The following is a 16651-nucleotide window of genomic DNA, read 5'->3' as shown; positions in this document are numbered from 1 at the left end:
CTCAACCTTATACTATGTTAAGTTACCGAGCGGTTTCTGTCACTGAAAAATAATGTTCCAAATCTCCATTCCAATAAAAGCTCGATATTTTAGTTATTTATGTTTATTTAATATCTAATGTAAAGAATCAGCCGCAAACTATGCAGAATCAGAGGGGTCGGTGATAATAAAAATGCGAACGAAATGAGAGAGCGCGAACGAGAGAGTCGGTCCCAAAAAAGATGACACGTGCAGGTGGATGATCGATTGAAGGAGAAAGTGAGGGTGTGTGTCGAAAGTGAAGCAATGCAATGTGACGTTATAAATTCTTCTTCGGTTATATTAGCTAAGCTTGATATAGGTTGGCGAAATTATAGACTACGGCAATCCCGACATTGTTGGACCTTGGACATTGTTTTCGATTCCAATAAAAACAACAGTTGCGATGAAATGCGATATTTAATCAATTTAAAATCTGATTAACTAACAGTAAGTTAATATGACTTACTCGGTTGTACCTCATCAGTGGCTTCATCTATAAAAACTTCTGTGCCATAAAACTATAGCTTGAAAATTTCTTAAGGGGTTATATACAGTTGTGATAGATGAAAAAATCGATTTTTTTTTTATTGCATATTCTTTAAGTATATAATGTTGAGAATACTCTCATAACGATCACTCTCATAATTCATAACGATCAGAGCAGTAGAACCGAAGTTGTAGCTATTTATAGCGCACTACCTCACATCAAACTTGAACAAACTGGAACCTTTAAGGGGTTATATACAGTTGTACCGCGCAAAAATATGGATTTTTATCGATTTTTTTTTGACACCATAGAAAATTTTATGAAAAATGTTTTACCGTGGTCAAAATTTTGTGTTGATCGGATTAGTAGTTTTTTAGTACTCGTGCCCACCGCAAAGGTAATTTCCCAAAAAAATAAATTTTCGAAATTACCTTTGCGGTGGTAATTTCCCAAAAAAAAGAATTTTCGAAATTACCTTTGCGGTGGACACGATTACTAAAAAACTACTAATCCGATCAACACCAAATTTTGACCACTTATTTATTATGATATTAGCCAGTCCGTGATTGAGGGATTTTAAATTTTTTTGAATTTCCTTTTTTAAAGCATAAAAATCGAAAATCTTATACCCTGAAAAAATAAATTTTTTGTTAAAACCGCCGCCATTTTTTTTATCAACATTTTTTAAAATCCCTTGTTCACGGACTAGACAATACAATAAAGATGACTAGATGATAATAATAAAATTTTTTTTGAATTTTTGATTTTGGGTGAACCGTTTTTGGGATATCATGTCCACCGCAAGACACCATCGAAAAAAGGCGATCCGGGAATTCGGCTATAACATTTTTATTATGTAGTATTTTTTTATGAAAAAATTTAATTTGGTACCCAGAAACATGTACTAAACAACGTCGGTAAAACATTTTTCATAAATATTTTCTATGGTGTCAAAAAAAATCGATAAAATTCCATTTTTTTTGCGCGGTACAACTGTATATAACCTCTTAATCTATAGCCATACAATTTGTTTCGAAATTCAAAGTTTAAAAAATGCTTCTTTGCAAATCATAGTTATCTGACCCATAGGGCATAATACCAGTGACTTAGGCTTGGAAAACACTAGTGATCTGAGAGTCTGATGAAAAATTACTGGTGACGCTAAAGGTGGCAAGACTTCTCTTTGCCTTAGTCTTGCTTGATAACATCCAGGTTATTACGAAGTTTGGTTTGTCGTGTGAAAGCGAATCTCTGAAACGTTATAATTAAAATATTAATTAAATTTAAAAATGTCGATAATAAACATTTTTTTTAAACTATTTTTAGGTTGGAATTACACTCTGAAAGCGGAAATAATAAACCAGAGTTAATATTTATGGACCAAATAGAAGATATTTCATCAGATTATATTCTTCATAAAAATGAAAATTGCATACAAATTCGCATTAACGACGGCGGTCGAGACGGTCGTATCATTTTAACTAATTCGGTAAAAATTCCTTAATTTTAAATGATAGTTCTTGAATAATAGATATTTTTATTTAGGATGAAATAGGTTTAAAGGAGTGGGCCTTTTCCCTCAGGTCTGCACATAAGATGTCTCAAGATCTATTAGGATCCATGGCTAAAAAGGCTGGAAAAATTTATGGAAGTGAACGAGATGCCAACAAATCTATGCTTATACTTGGAGGAAATTGTTCAACCAAAACTTCTAATGGCCCCAACTAAATATTCATATTAAATCAAAATTTAATTTCAAATATCCATTGTAAAAGTTAAAAAAAAAATAAAATACATGTAAAGAAATTCGTATATTTATTTATTTTATTTCACTAACAAATGGAGGAGCTACTGAGGTTTCCACTAGTGTTTTAATTATTTGGTTATTTTAGTGATTAGCTTGGTGTTTGGTTTTGTGTGACTTATGAGTTCAAAAACATTGAACCACAAAAAAGCCTTTGTGGGGAGTGGGAAAAGGACACATATGTATACCATTTTTTAACGGTGAATCCAGAAAGACAATAAACTTTTATTTCGATTTATATTGTTAAAATTTAAATATAACTCGTATTTCCAATTTTTAATAATAAAAATTAAGAATAGGAATTATTTTTCATTTTTACAATAAAATTTAAAAATAAAAATGATGGTTCCATTTTTATACCCTTGCAGAGGGTATTATAATTTTGGTCAAAAGTGTGCAACGCAGTGAAGGAGACATCTCCGACCCCATAAAGTATATATATTATTGATCAGGATCACCTCCTGAGTTGATATGAGCATGTCCGTCTGTTCATGACGAAACTTAAGGGGACAAAATATTACCTAATATAAAAAACGCATATCCCCATTTGGAGCTGGATGAGGGTAGTCATGAGTTCACCACATTTTTTACGCACCGTGGCCTGTTCCGCTACAAGCGTTTAATATTTGGGGTAGACTCAGCTCCAGAGATTTTTCAAAGGTTAACGCAAGAATTGTTGACCGTGGCCTGTTCCGCTACAAGCGTTTAATATTTGGGCTAAACTCAGCTCCAGAGATTTTTCATAGGTTAATGCAAGAATTGTGTCGCCCTGCCCAAACGCATTTAATTACATCGACGATGTCATCGTATTTGGGAATAACCCTGAAGAATATGAAAAATTGCTGGAGACTCATTGTCGAGACTGTGCCAAAACACGGATACCAAACTTTTTGACTGAGCTGGGGAGGAGCATATATTTCGCTTGGTATCGTCCTTCATACCTAAGTCGTTTACCATATCACAAGTCACTGAAACGAGTACTAAAGACAAGGAAATACTCGACGCGATGACGTGCCTTGATAGAAATTCGTGGAGCCTGAACGTGTCAAGTCCGTACTATCCTCTTCGATTGGAGCTTTCAATTGTGCTACAATCGAAAATCGACCTTTCAAATATCCCATTACGGGGCACTAATTGGTAATACCACAAAAGCTTTGAGAGACCTTGAACTCGCACACGAAGGACACCCAGGAATAAGTGCGATGAAACGAAGACTTCGTTCAAAAGTCTGGTGGCCAGGCCTGGATAGGGAAACGGAGCAACACGTGAAAGAATGCCTGCTCATCTCGATTCCATTAAAGCCAGCATCGATGGAGAGACGCCCGTTTCCAACTGGCCCAAGGAAATGTTTTGCGACAGACCTTTTGGGTCCCTTACCAAATGGCGATAATATACTGGTTTTGATTTGATCACTTCCAAAACTATTATCGAACAACAGGAAGAGATTTTTGCAAGACTTGGTGTGCCGGAAACGTTAACGGCTGATAATGTAAGACAGTTCATATGCGCCTAGTTTAAAGATTTTTGCGAAAACAATGGTGTTCAAGTTCTGTCAACAACCCCATACTGGCCCCAGGCTAATGGAGAAGTCGGAAACATAAACAAAGCTTTGGTAAAACGTTTAAAAATAGCCCACGCTACCAACATAAACTACAAAAAAGAGATTCAAAGATTCGTACTAATGTACAACGTCAAATACCCACCGACTCCGACCATGTATGAACGTCTACCTTTCCCAACTATTTCTTTACAGCCAACCCAGGAGACACAAAATCCACAGGAACTTCCAGCAGCTCGGGAGACACAAGGCAAAGACAAGATCCTTAAGCTTTGTCTAAAAAGAAAAGATGAGGGATGTGGAGCCCTCCACCAGCATCAGAGACCGGAGAGGAGATGGAGAGCGAGGCTCTCTCCCAACGAGTAGGCTCGTATGCGGGGGAGAGAAGGGAATTAATATTTTCATAGACGCCGATGGAGTCGGACAAATAAAAGTGGTACACTTTGTGCCAAAGTATATAAACATATATTATATATAAATATAATATAATATATAAACATATTTGTTGTGATTATATTGCGGGCTAATAGCGCTGTTACATAACTGAACGTTTGGAAATGGTATTTGGTAAAAATAACAACTTTGGTATTCTTAAAGATAGAAGTTTGGGACTTTTTGTATAAAATGCTAAATATTATAATATTCTTATAAGGATCGGCCAACTATATCCGATTTTTGCGATGTATATCCGGTTGTAACTGCAAGGGTATATCAACTGCGGCTCCACCCGAAGTTAGCTAGCTTTCCTTTCTTGATTAACTTAAAGTAAGATTGTAAAATGTATTGAAGAAAAACAAACTGCACTTTCAGACAATATGTATTTGAAAAAGATTTGCTTTCACTACAAAATAAGCTCAACCTTATACTATGTTAAGTTACCGAGCGGTTTCTGTCACTGAAAAATAATGTTCCAAATCTCCATTCCAATAAAAGCTCGATATTTTAGTTATTTATGTTTATTTAATATCTAATGTAAAGAATCAGCCGCAAACTATGCAGAATCAGAGGGGTCGGTGATAATAAAAATGCGAACGAAATGAGAGAGCGCGAACGAGAGAGTCGGTCCCAAAAAAGATGACACGTGCAGGTGGATGATCGATTGAAGGAGAAAGTGAGGGTGTGTGTCGAAAGTGAAGCAATGCAATGTGACGTTATAAATTCTTCTTCGGTTAAGAATTTACAGAAACAATGTTGGACCTTGGACATTGTTTTCGATTCCAATAAAAACAACAGTTGCGATGAAATGCGATATTTAATCAATTTAAAATCTGATTAACTAACAGTAAGTTAATATGACTTACTCGGTTGTACCTCATCAGTGGCTTCATCTATAAAAACTTCTGTGCCATAAAACTATAGCTTGAAAATTTCTTAAGGGGTTATATACAGTTGTGATAGATGAAAAAATCGATTTTTTTTTTATTGCATATTCTTTAAGTATATAATGTTGAGAATACTCTCATAACGATCACTCTCATAATTCATAACGATCAGAGCAGTAGAACCGAAGTTGTAGCTATTTATAGCGCACTACCTCACATCAAACTTGAACAAACTGGAACCTTTAAGGGGTTATATACAGTTGTACCGCGCAAAAATATGGATTTTTATCGATTTTTTTTTGACACCATAGAAAATTTTATGAAAAATGTTTTACCGTGGTCAAAATTTTGTGTTGATCGGATTAGTAGTTTTTTAGTACTCGTGCCCACCGCAAAGGTAATTTCCCAAAAAAAAAAATTTTCGAAATTACCTTTGCGGTGGTAATTTCCCAAAAAAAAGAATTTTCGAAATTACCTTTGCGGTGGACACGATTACTAAAAAACTACTAATCCGATCAACACCAAATTTTGACCACTTATTTATTATGATATTAGCCAGTCCGTGATTGAGGGATTTTAAATTTTTTTGAATTTCCTTTTTTAAAGCATAAAAATCGAAAATCTTATACCCTGAAAAAATAAATTTTTTGTTAAAACCGCCGCCATTTTTTTTATCAACATTTTTTAAAATCCCTTGTTCACGGACTAGACAATACAATAAAGATGACTAGATGATAATAATAAAATTTTTTTTGAATTTTTGATTTTGGGTGAACCGTTTTTGGGATATCATGTCCACCGCAAGACACCATCGAAAAAAGGCGATCCGGGAATTCGGCTATAACATTTTTATTATGTAGTATTTTTTTATGAAAAAATTTAATTTGGTACCCAGAAACATGTACTAAACAACGTCGGTAAAACATTTTTCATAAATATTTTCTATGGTGTCAAAAAAAATCGATAAAATTCCATTTTTTTTGCGCGGTACAACTGTATATAACCTCTTAATCTATAGCCATACAATTTGTTTCGAAATTCAAAGTTTAAAAAATGCTTCTTTGCAAATCATAGTTATCTGACCCATAGGGCATAATACCAGTGACTTAGGCTTGGAAAACACTAGTGATCTGAGAGTCTGATGAAAAATTACTGGTGACGCTAAAGGTGGCAAGACTTCTCTTTGCCTTAGTCTTGCTTGATAACATCCAGGTTATTACGAAGTTTGGTTTGTCGTGTGAAAGCGAATCTCTGAAACGTTATAATTAAAATATTAATTAAATTTAAAAATGTCGATAATAAACATTTTTTTTAAACTATTTTTAGGTTGGAATTACACTCTGAAAGCGGAAATAATAAACCAGAGTTAATATTTATGGACCAAATAGAAGATATTTCATCAGATTATATTCTTCATAAAAATGAAAATTGCATACAAATTCGCATTAACGACGGCGGTCGAGACGGTCGTATCATTTTAACTAATTCGGTAAAAATTCCTTAATTTTAAATGATAGTTCTTGAATAATAGATATTTTTATTTAGGATGAAATAGGTTTAAAGGAGTGGGCCTTTTCCCTCAGGTCTGCACATAAGATGTCTCAAGATCTATTAGGATCCATGGCTAAAAAGGCTGGAAAAATTTATGGAAGTGAACGAGATGCCAACAAATCTATGCTTATACTTGGAGGAAATTGTTCAACCAAAACTTCTAATGGCCCCAACTAAATATTCATATTAAATCAAAATTTAATTTCAAATATCCATTGTAAAAGTTAAAAAAAAAATAAAATACATGTAAAGAAATTCGTATATTTATTTATTTTATTTCACTAACAAATGGAGGAGCTACTGAGGTTTCCACTAGTGTTTTAATTATTTGGTTATTTTAGTGATTAGCTTGGTGTTTGGTTTTGTGTGACTTATGAGTTCAAAAACATTGAACCACAAAAAAGCCTTTGTGGGGAGTGGGAAAAGGACACATATGTATACCATTTTTTAACGGTGAATCCAGAAAGACAATAAACTTTTATTTCGATTTATATTGTTAAAATTTAAATATAACTCGTATTTCCAATTTTTAATAATAAAAATTAAGAATAGGAATTATTTTTCATTTTTACAATAAAATTTAAAAATAAAAATGATGGTTCCATTTTTATACCCTTGCAGAGGGTATTATAATTTTGGTCAAAAGTGTGCAACGCAGTGAAGGAGACATCTCCGACCCCATAAAGTATATATATTATTGATCAGGATCACCTCCTGAGTTGATATGAGCATGTCCGTCTGTTCATGACGAAACTTAAGGGGACAAAATATTACCTAATATAAAAAACGCATATCCCCATTTGGAGCTGGATGAGGGTAGTCATGAGTTCACCACATTTTTTACGCACCGTGGCCTGTTCCGCTACAAGCGTTTAATATTTGGGGTAGACTCAGCTCCAGAGATTTTTCAAAGGTTAACGCAAGAATTGTTGACCGTGGCCTGTTCCGCTACAAGCGTTTAATATTTGGGCTAAACTCAGCTCCAGAGATTTTTCATAGGTTAATGCAAGAATTGTGTCGCCCTGCCCAAACGCATTTAATTACATCGACGATGTCATCGTATTTGGGAATAACCCTGAAGAATATGAAAAATTGCTGGAGACTCATTGTCGAGACTGTGCCAAAACACGGATACCAAACTTTTTGACTGAGCTGGGGAGGAGCATATATTTCGCTTGGTATCGTCCTTCATACCTAAGTCGTTTACCATATCACAAGTCACTGAAACGAGTACTAAAGACAAGGAAATACTCGACGCGATGACGTGCCTTGATAGAAATTCGTGGAGCCTGAACGTGTCAAGTCCGTACTATCCTCTTCGATTGGAGCTTTCAATTGTGCTACAATCGAAAATCGACCTTTCAAATATCCCATTACGGGGCACTAATTGGTAATACCACAAAAGCTTTGAGAGACCTTGAACTCGCACACGAAGGACACCCAGGAATAAGTGCGATGAAACGAAGACTTCGTTCAAAAGTCTGGTGGCCCAAGGAAATGTTTTGCGACAGACCTTTTGGGTCCCTTACCAAATGGCGATAATATACTGGTTTTGATTTGATCACTTCCAAAACTATTATCGAACAACAGGAAGAGATTTTTGCAAGACTTGGTGTGCCGGAAACGTTAACGGCTGATAATGTAAGACAGTTCATATGCGCCTAGTTTAAAGATTTTTGCGAAAACAATGGTGTTCAAGTTCTGTCAACAACCCCATACTGGCCCCAGGCTAATGGAGAAGTCGGAAACATAAACAAAGCTTTGGTAAAACGTTTAAAAATAGCCCACGCTACCAACATAAACTACAAAAAAGAGATTCAAAGATTCGTACTAATGTACAACGTCAAATACCCACCGACTCCGACCATGTATGAACGTCTACCTTTCCCAACTATTTCTTTACAGCCAACCCAGGAGACACAAAATCCACAGGAACTTCCAGCAGCTCGGGAGACACAAGGCAAAGACAAGATCCTTAAGCTTTGTCTAAAAAGAAAAGATGAGGGATGTGGAGCCCTCCACCAGCATCAGAGACCGGAGAGGAGATGGAGAGCGAGGCTCTCTCCCAACGAGTAGGCTCGTATGCGGGGGAGAGAAGGGAATTAATATTTTCATAGACGCCGATGGAGTCGGACAAATAAAAGTGGTACACTTTGTGCCAAAGTATATAAACATATATTATATATAAATATAATATAATATATAAACATATTTGTTGTGATTATATTGCGGGCTAATAGCGCTGTTACATAACTGAACGTTTGGAAATGGTATTTGGTAAAAATAACAACTTTGGTATTCTTAAAGATAGAAGTTTGGGACTTTTTGTATAAAATGCTAAATATTATAATATTCTTATAAGGATCGGCCAACTATATCCGATTTTTGCGATGTATATCCGGTTGTAACTGCAAGGGTATATCAACTGCGGCTCCACCCGAAGTTAGCTAGCTTTCCTTTCTTGATTAACTTAAAGTAAGATTGTAAAATGTATTGAAGAAAAACAAACTGCACTTTCAGACAATATGTATTTGAAAAAGATTTGCTTTCACTACAAAATAAGCTCAACCTTATACTATGTTAAGTTACCGAGCGGTTTCTGTCACTGAAAAATAATGTTCCAAATCTCCATTCCAATAAAAGCTCGATATTTTAGTTATTTATGTTTATTTAATATCTAATGTAAAGAATCAGCCGCAAACTATGCAGAATCAGAGGGGTCGGTGATAATAAAAATGCGAACGAAATGAGAGAGCGCGAACGAGAGAGTCGGTCCCAAAAAAGATGACACGTGCAGGTGGATGATCGATTGAAGGAGAAAGTGAGGGTGTGTGTCGAAAGTGAAGCAATGCAATGTGACGTTATAAATTCTTCTTCGGTTATATTAGCTAAGCTTGATATAGGTTGGCGAAATTATAGACTACGGCAATCCCGACATTGTTGGACCTTGGACATTGTTTTCGATTCCAATAAAAACAACAGTTGCGATGAAATGCGATATTTAATCAATTTAAAATCTGATTAACTAACAGTAAGTTAATATGACTTACTCGGTTGTACCTCATCAGTGGCTTCATCTATAAAAACTTCTGTGCCATAAAACTATAGCTTGAAAATTTCTTAAGGGGTTATATACAGTTGTGATAGATGAAAAAATCGATTTTTTTTTTATTGCATATTCTTTAAGTATATAATGTTGAGAATACTCTCATAACGATCACTCTCATAATTCATAACGATCAGAGCAGTAGAACCGAAGTTGTAGCTATTTATAGCGCACTACCTCACATCAAACTTGAACAAACTGGAACCTTTAAGGGGTTATATACAGTTGTACCGCGCAAAAATATGGATTTTTATCGATTTTTTTTTGACACCATAGAAAATTTTATGAAAAATGTTTTACCGTGGTCAAAATTTTGTGTTGATCGGATTAGTAGTTTTTTAGTACTCGTGCCCACCGCAAAGGTAATTTCCCAAAAAAATAAATTTTCGAAATTACCTTTGCGGTGGTAATTTCCCAAAAAAAAGAATTTTCGAAATTACCTTTGCGGTGGACACGATTACTAAAAAACTACTAATCCGATCAACACCAAATTTTGACCACTTATTTATTATGATATTAGCCAGTCCGTGATTGAGGGATTTTAAATTTTTTTGAATTTCCTTTTTTAAAGCATAAAAATCGAAAATCTTATACCCTGAAAAAATAAATTTTTTGTTAAAACCGCCGCCATTTTTTTTATCAACATTTTTTAAAATCCCTTGTTCACGGACTAGACAATACAATAAAGATGACTAGATGATAATAATAAAATTTTTTTTGAATTTTTGATTTTGGGTGAACCGTTTTTGGGATATCATGTCCACCGCAAGACACCATCGAAAAAAGGCGATCCGGGAATTCGGCTATAACATTTTTATTATGTAGTATTTTTTTATGAAAAAATTTAATTTGGTACCCAGAAACATGTACTAAACAACGTCGGTAAAACATTTTTCATAAATATTTTCTATGGTGTCAAAAAAAATCGATAAAATTCCATTTTATTTGCGCGGTACAACTGTATATAACCTCTTAATCTATAGCCATACAATTTGTTTCGAAATTCAAAGTTTAAAAAATGCTTCTTTGCAAATCATAGTTATCTGACCCATAGGGCATAATACCAGTGACTTAGGCTTGGAAAACACTAGTGATCTGAGAGTCTGATGAAAAATTACTGGTGACGCTAAAGGTGGCAAGACTTCTCTTTGCCTTAGTCTTGCTTGATAACATCCAGGTTATTACGAAGTTTGGTTTGTCGTGTGAAAGCGAATCTCTGAAACGTTATAATTAAAATATTAATTAAATTTAAAAATGTCGATAATAAACATTTTTTTTAAACTATTTTTAGGTTGGAATTACACTCTGAAAGCGGAAATAATAAACCAGAGTTAATATTTATGGACCAAATAGAAGATATTTCATCAGATTATATTCTTCATAAAAATGAAAATTGCATACAAATTCGCATTAACGACGGCGGTCGAGACGGTCGTATCATTTTAACTAATTCGGTAAAAATTCCTTAATTTTAAATGATAGTTCTTGAATAATAGATATTTTTATTTAGGATGAAATAGGTTTAAAGGAGTGGGCCTTTTCCCTCAGGTCTGCACATAAGATGTCTCAAGATCTATTAGGATCCATGGCTAAAAAGGCTGGAAAAATTTATGGAAGTGAACGAGATGCCAACAAATCTATGCTTATACTTGGAGGAAATTGTTCAACCAAAACTTCTAATGGCCCCAACTAAATATTCATATTAAATCAAAATTTAATTTCAAATATCCATTGTAAAAGTTAAAAAAAAAATAAAATACATGTAAAGAAATTCGTATATTTATTTATTTTATTTCACTAACAAATGGAGGAGCTACTGAGGTTTCCACTAGTGTTTTAATTATTTGGTTATTTTAGTGATTAGCTTGGTGTTTGGTTTTGTGTGACTTATGAGTTCAAAAACATTGAACCACAAAAAAGCCTTTGTGGGGAGTGGGAAAAGGACACATATGTATACCATTTTTTAACGGTGAATCCAGAAAGACAATAAACTTTTATTTCGATTTATATTGTTAAAATTTAAATATAACTCGTATTTCCAATTTTTAATAATAAAAATTAAGAATAGGAATTATTTTTCATTTTTACAATAAAATTTAAAAATAAAAATGATGGTTCCATTTTTATACCCTTGCAGAGGGTATTATAATTTTGGTCAAAAGTGTGCAACGCAGTGAAGGAGACATCTCCGACCCCATAAAGTATATATATTATTGATCAGGATCACCTCCTGAGTTGATATGAGCATGTCCGTCTGTTCATGACGAAACTTAAGGGGACAAAATATTACCTAATATAAAAAACGCATATCCCCATTTGGAGCTGGATGAGGGTAGTCATGAGTTCACCACATTTTTTACGCACCGTGGCCTGTTCCGCTACAAGCGTTTAATATTTGGGGTAGACTCAGCTCCAGAGATTTTTCAAAGGTTAACGCAAGAATTGTTGACCGTGGCCTGTTCCGCTACAAGCGTTTAATATTTGGGCTAAACTCAGCTCCAGAGATTTTTCATAGGTTAATGCAAGAATTGTGTCGCCCTGCCCAAACGCATTTAATTACATCGACGATGTCATCGTATTTGGGAATAACCCTGAAGAATATGAAAAATTGCTGGAGACTCATTGTCGAGACTGTGCCAAAACACGGATACCAAACTTTTTGACTGAGCTGGGGAGGAGCATATATTTCGCTTGGTATCGTCCTTCATACCTAAGTCGTTTACCATATCACAAGTCACTGAAACGAGTACTAAAGACAAGGAAATACTCGACGCGATGACGTGCCTTGATAGAAATTCGTGGAGCCTGAACGTGTCAAGTCCGTACTATCCTCTTCGATTGGAGCTTTCAATTGTGCTACAATCGAAAATCGACCTTTCAAATATCCCATTACGGAGCACTAATTGGTAATACCACAAAAGCTTAGAGAGACCTTGAACTCGCACACGAAGGACACCCAGGAATAAGTGCGATGAAACGAAGACTTCGTTCAAAAGTCTGGTGGCCAGGCCTGGATAGGGAAACGGAGCAACACGTGAAAGAATGCCTGCTCATCTTGATTCCATTAAAGCCAGCATCGATGGAGAGATGCCCGTTTCCAACTGGCCCAAGGAAATGTTTTGCGACAGACCTTTTGGGTCCCTTACCAAATGGCGATAATATACTGGTTTTGATTTGATCACTTCCAAAACTATTATCGAACAACATGAAGAGATTTTTGCAAGACTTGGTGTGCCGGAAACGTTAACGGCTGATAATGTAAGACAGTTCATATGCGCCTAGTTTAAAGATTTTTGCGAAAACAATGGTGTTCAAGTTCTGTCAACAACCCCATACTGGCCCCAGGCTAATGGAGAAGTCGGAAACATAAATAAAGCTTTGGTAAAACGTTTAAAAATAGCCCACGCTACCAACATAAACTACAAAAAAGAGATTCAAAGATTCGTACTAATGTACAACGTCAAATACCCACCGACTCCGACCATGTATGAACGTCTACCTTTCCCAACTATTTCTTTACAGCCAACCCAGGAGACACAAAATCCACAGGAACTTCCAGCAGCTCGGGAGACACAAGGCAAAGACAAGATCCTGAAGCTTTGTCTAAAAAGAAAAGATGAGGGATGTGGAGCCCTCCACCAGCATCAGAGACCGGAGAGGAGATGGAGAGCGAGGCTCTCTCCCAACGAGTAGGCTCGTATGCGGGGGAGAGAAGGGAATTAATATTTTCATAGACGCCGATGGAGTCGGACAAATAAAAGTGGTACACTTTGTGCCAAAGTATATAAACATATATTATATATAAATATAATATAATATATAAACATATTTGTTGTGATTATATTGCGGGCTAATAGCGCTGTTACATAACTGAACGTTTGGAAATGGTATTTGGTAAAAATAACAACTTTGGTATTCTTAAAGATAGAAGTTTGGGACTTTTTGTATAAAATGCTAAATATTATAATATTCTTATAAGGATCGGCCAACTATATCCGATTTTTGCGATGTATATCCGGTTGTAACTGCAAGGGTATATCAACTGCGGCTCCACCCGAAGTTAGCTAGCTTTCCTTTCTTGATTAACTTAAAGTAAGATTGTAAAATGTATTGAAGAAAAACAAACTGCACTTTCAGACAATATGTATTTGAAAAAGATTTGCTTTCACTACAAAATAAGCTCAACCTTATACTATGTTAAGTTACCGAGCGGTTTCTGTCACTGAAAAATAATGTTCCAAATCTCCATTCCAATAAAAGCTCGATATTTTAGTTATTTATGTTTATTTAATATCTAATGTAAAGAATCAGCCGCAAACTATGCAGAATCAGAGGGGTCGGTGATAATAAAAATGCGAACGAAATGAGAGAGCGCGAACGAGAGAGTCGGTCCCAAAAAAGATGACACGTGCAGGTGGATGATCGATTGAAGGAGAAAGTGAGGGTGTGTGTCGAAAGTGAAGCAATGCAATGTGACGTTATAAATTCTTCTTCGGTTATATTAGCTAAGCTTGATATAGGTTGGCGAAATTATAGACTACGGCAATCCCGACATTGTTGGACCTTGGACATTGTTTTCGATTCCAATAAAAACAACAGTTGCGATGAAATGCGATATTTAATCAATTTAAAATCTGATTAACTAACAGTAAGTTAATATGACTTACTCGGTTGTACCTCATCAGTGGCTTCATCTATAAAAACTTCTGTGCCATAAAACTATAGCTTGAAAATTTCTTAAGGGGTTATATACAGTTGTGATAGATGAAAAAATCGATTTTTTTTTTATTGCATATTCTTTAAGTATATAATGTTGAGAATACTCTCATAACGATCACTCTCATAATTCATAACGATCAGAGCAGTAGAACCGAAGTTGTAGCTATTTATAGCGCACTACCTCACATCAAACTTGAACAAACTGGAACCTTTAAGGGGTTATATACAGTTGTACCGCGCAAAAATATGGATTTTTATCGATTTTTTTTTGACACCATAGAAAATTTTATGAAAAATGTTTTACCGTGGTCAAAATTTTGTGTTGATCGGATTAGTAGTTTTTTAGTACTCGTGCCCACCGCAAAGGTAATTTCCCAAAAAAAAAAATTTTCGAAATTACCTTTGCGGTGGTAATTTCCCAAAAAAAAGAATTTTCGAAATTACCTTTTGACCACTTATTTATTATGATATTAGCCAGTCCGTGATTGAGGGATTTTAAATTTTTTTGAATTTCCTTTTTTAAAGCATAAAAATCGAAAATCTTATACCCTGAAAAAATAAATTTTTTGTTAAAACCGCCGCCATTTTTTTTATCAACATTTTTTAAAATCCCTTGTTCACGGACTAGACAATACAATAAAGATGACTAGATGATAATAATAAAATTTTTTTTGAATTTTTGATTTTGGGTGAACCGTTTTTGGGATATCATGTCCACCGCAAGACACCATCGAAAAAAGGCGATCCGGGAATTCGGCTATAACATTTTTATTATGTAGTATTTTTTTATGAAAAAATTTAATTTGGTACCCAGAAACATGTACTAAACAACGTCGGTAAAACATTTTTCATAAATATTTTCTATGGTGTCAAAAAAAATCGATAAAATTCCATTTTTTTTGCGCGGTACAACTGTATATAACCTCTTAATCTATAGCCATACAATTTGTTTCGAAATTCAAAGTTTAAAAAATGCTTCTTTGCAAATCATAGTTATCTGACCCATAGGGCATAATACCAGTGACTTAGGCTTGGAAAACACTAGTGATCTGAGAGTCTGATGAAAAATTACTGGTGACGCTAAAGGTGGCAAGACTTCTCTTTGCCTTAGTCTTGCTTGATAACATCCAGGTTATTACGACGTTTGGTTTGTCGTGTGAAAGCGAATCTCTGAAACGTTATAATTAAAATATTAATTAAATTTAAAAATGTCGATAATAAACATTTTTTTTAAACTATTTTTAGGTTGGAATTACACTCTGAAAGCGGAAATAATAAACCAGAGTTAATATTTATGGACCAAATAGAAGATATTTCATCAGATTATATTCTTCATAAAAATGAAAATTGCATACAAATTCGCATTAACGACGGCGGTCGAGACGGTCGTATCATTTTAACTAATTCGGTAGAAATTCCTTAATTTTAAATGATAGTTCTTGAATAATAGATATTTTTATTTAGGATGAAATAGGTTTAAAGGAATGGGCCTTTTCCCTCAGGTCTGCACATAAGATGTCTCAAGATCTATTAGGATCCATGGCTAAAAAGGCTGGAAAAATTTATGGAAGTGAACGAGATGCCAACAAATCTATGCTTATACTTGGAGGAAATTGTTCAACCAAAACTTCTAATGGCCCCAACTAAATATTCATATTAAATCAAAATTTAATTTCAAATATCCATTGTAAAAGTTAAAAAAAAAATAAAATACATGTAAAGAAATTCGTATATTTATTTATTTTATTTCACTAACAAATGGAGGAGCTACTGAGGTTTCCACTAGTGTTTTAATTATTTGGTTATTTTAGTGATTAGCTTGGTGTTTGGTTTTGTGTGACTTATGAGTTCAAAAACATTGAACCACAAAAAAGCCTTTGTGGGGAGTGGGAAAAGGACACATATGTATACCATTTTTTAACGGTGAATCCAGAAAGACAATAAACTTTTATTTCGATTTATATTGTTAAAATTTAAATATAACTCGTATTTCCAATTTTTAATAATAAAAATTAAGAATAGGAATTATTTTTCATTTTTACAATAAAATTTAAAAATAAAAATGATGGTTCCATTTTTATAC

At 34.5% G+C, this 16651-nt stretch overlaps 4 long non-coding RNA genes across 11 annotated transcripts; all 4 read left to right on the top strand.

Annotated features, from left to right (window-relative positions):
- Window positions 1–2314, top strand: LOC108132101 (uncharacterized). 3 transcript variants are annotated; one of them, XR_011442520.1, is made up of 4 exons: window positions 1–264; window positions 326–468; window positions 1835–1997; window positions 2054–2314. It is a non-coding gene; the product is annotated as an uncharacterized lncRNA (long non-coding RNA). The 3 variants fall into 3 exon arrangements; XR_001773679.3 differs by lacking the exon at window positions 326–468 and having other exon boundaries at window positions 14–264; XR_011442521.1 differs by lacking the exons at window positions 1–264; window positions 326–468 and adding an exon at window positions 1705–1720.
- A 2423-nt stretch (window positions 2315–4737) lies between these two features.
- On the top strand, window positions 4738–6998 carry LOC122321237 (uncharacterized). 3 transcript variants are annotated; one of them, XR_006246017.2, is made up of 3 exons: window positions 4738–4987; window positions 6519–6681; window positions 6738–6998. It is a non-coding gene; the product is annotated as an uncharacterized lncRNA (long non-coding RNA). The 3 variants fall into 3 exon arrangements; XR_006246018.2 differs by lacking the exon at window positions 4738–4987 and adding an exon at window positions 5020–5152; XR_011442377.1 differs by lacking the exon at window positions 4738–4987 and adding an exon at window positions 6388–6404.
- Window positions 6999–9305: 2307 nt separating this feature from the next.
- Window positions 9306–11620, top strand: LOC122321239 (uncharacterized). 3 transcript variants are annotated; one of them, XR_011442524.1, is made up of 4 exons: window positions 9306–9570; window positions 9632–9774; window positions 11141–11303; window positions 11360–11620. It is a non-coding gene; the product is annotated as an uncharacterized lncRNA (long non-coding RNA). The 3 variants fall into 3 exon arrangements; XR_006246022.2 differs by lacking the exon at window positions 9632–9774 and having other exon boundaries at window positions 9320–9570; XR_011442525.1 differs by lacking the exons at window positions 9306–9570; window positions 9632–9774 and adding an exon at window positions 11009–11026.
- A 2410-nt stretch (window positions 11621–14030) lies between these two features.
- LOC122321240 (uncharacterized) lies at window positions 14031–16293 on the top strand. Of its 2 annotated transcripts, none has more exons than XR_011442376.1 (3): window positions 14031–14293; window positions 15814–15976; window positions 16071–16293. It is a non-coding gene; the product is annotated as an uncharacterized lncRNA (long non-coding RNA). The 2 variants fall into 2 exon arrangements; XR_006246023.2 differs by having other exon boundaries at window positions 16033–16293.
- Window positions 16294–16651: the final 358 nt, after the last annotated feature.

Source organism: Drosophila bipectinata, chromosome 2R (assembly GCF_030179905.1).
Source record: "Drosophila bipectinata strain 14024-0381.07 chromosome 2R, DbipHiC1v2, whole genome shotgun sequence".
Lineage (NCBI taxonomy): Eukaryota > Metazoa > Arthropoda > Insecta > Diptera > Drosophilidae > Drosophila > Drosophila bipectinata.
The sequence above is the reverse complement of the archived record's forward strand: the minus strand, read 5'-3'. Positions and strand labels throughout refer to the sequence as shown.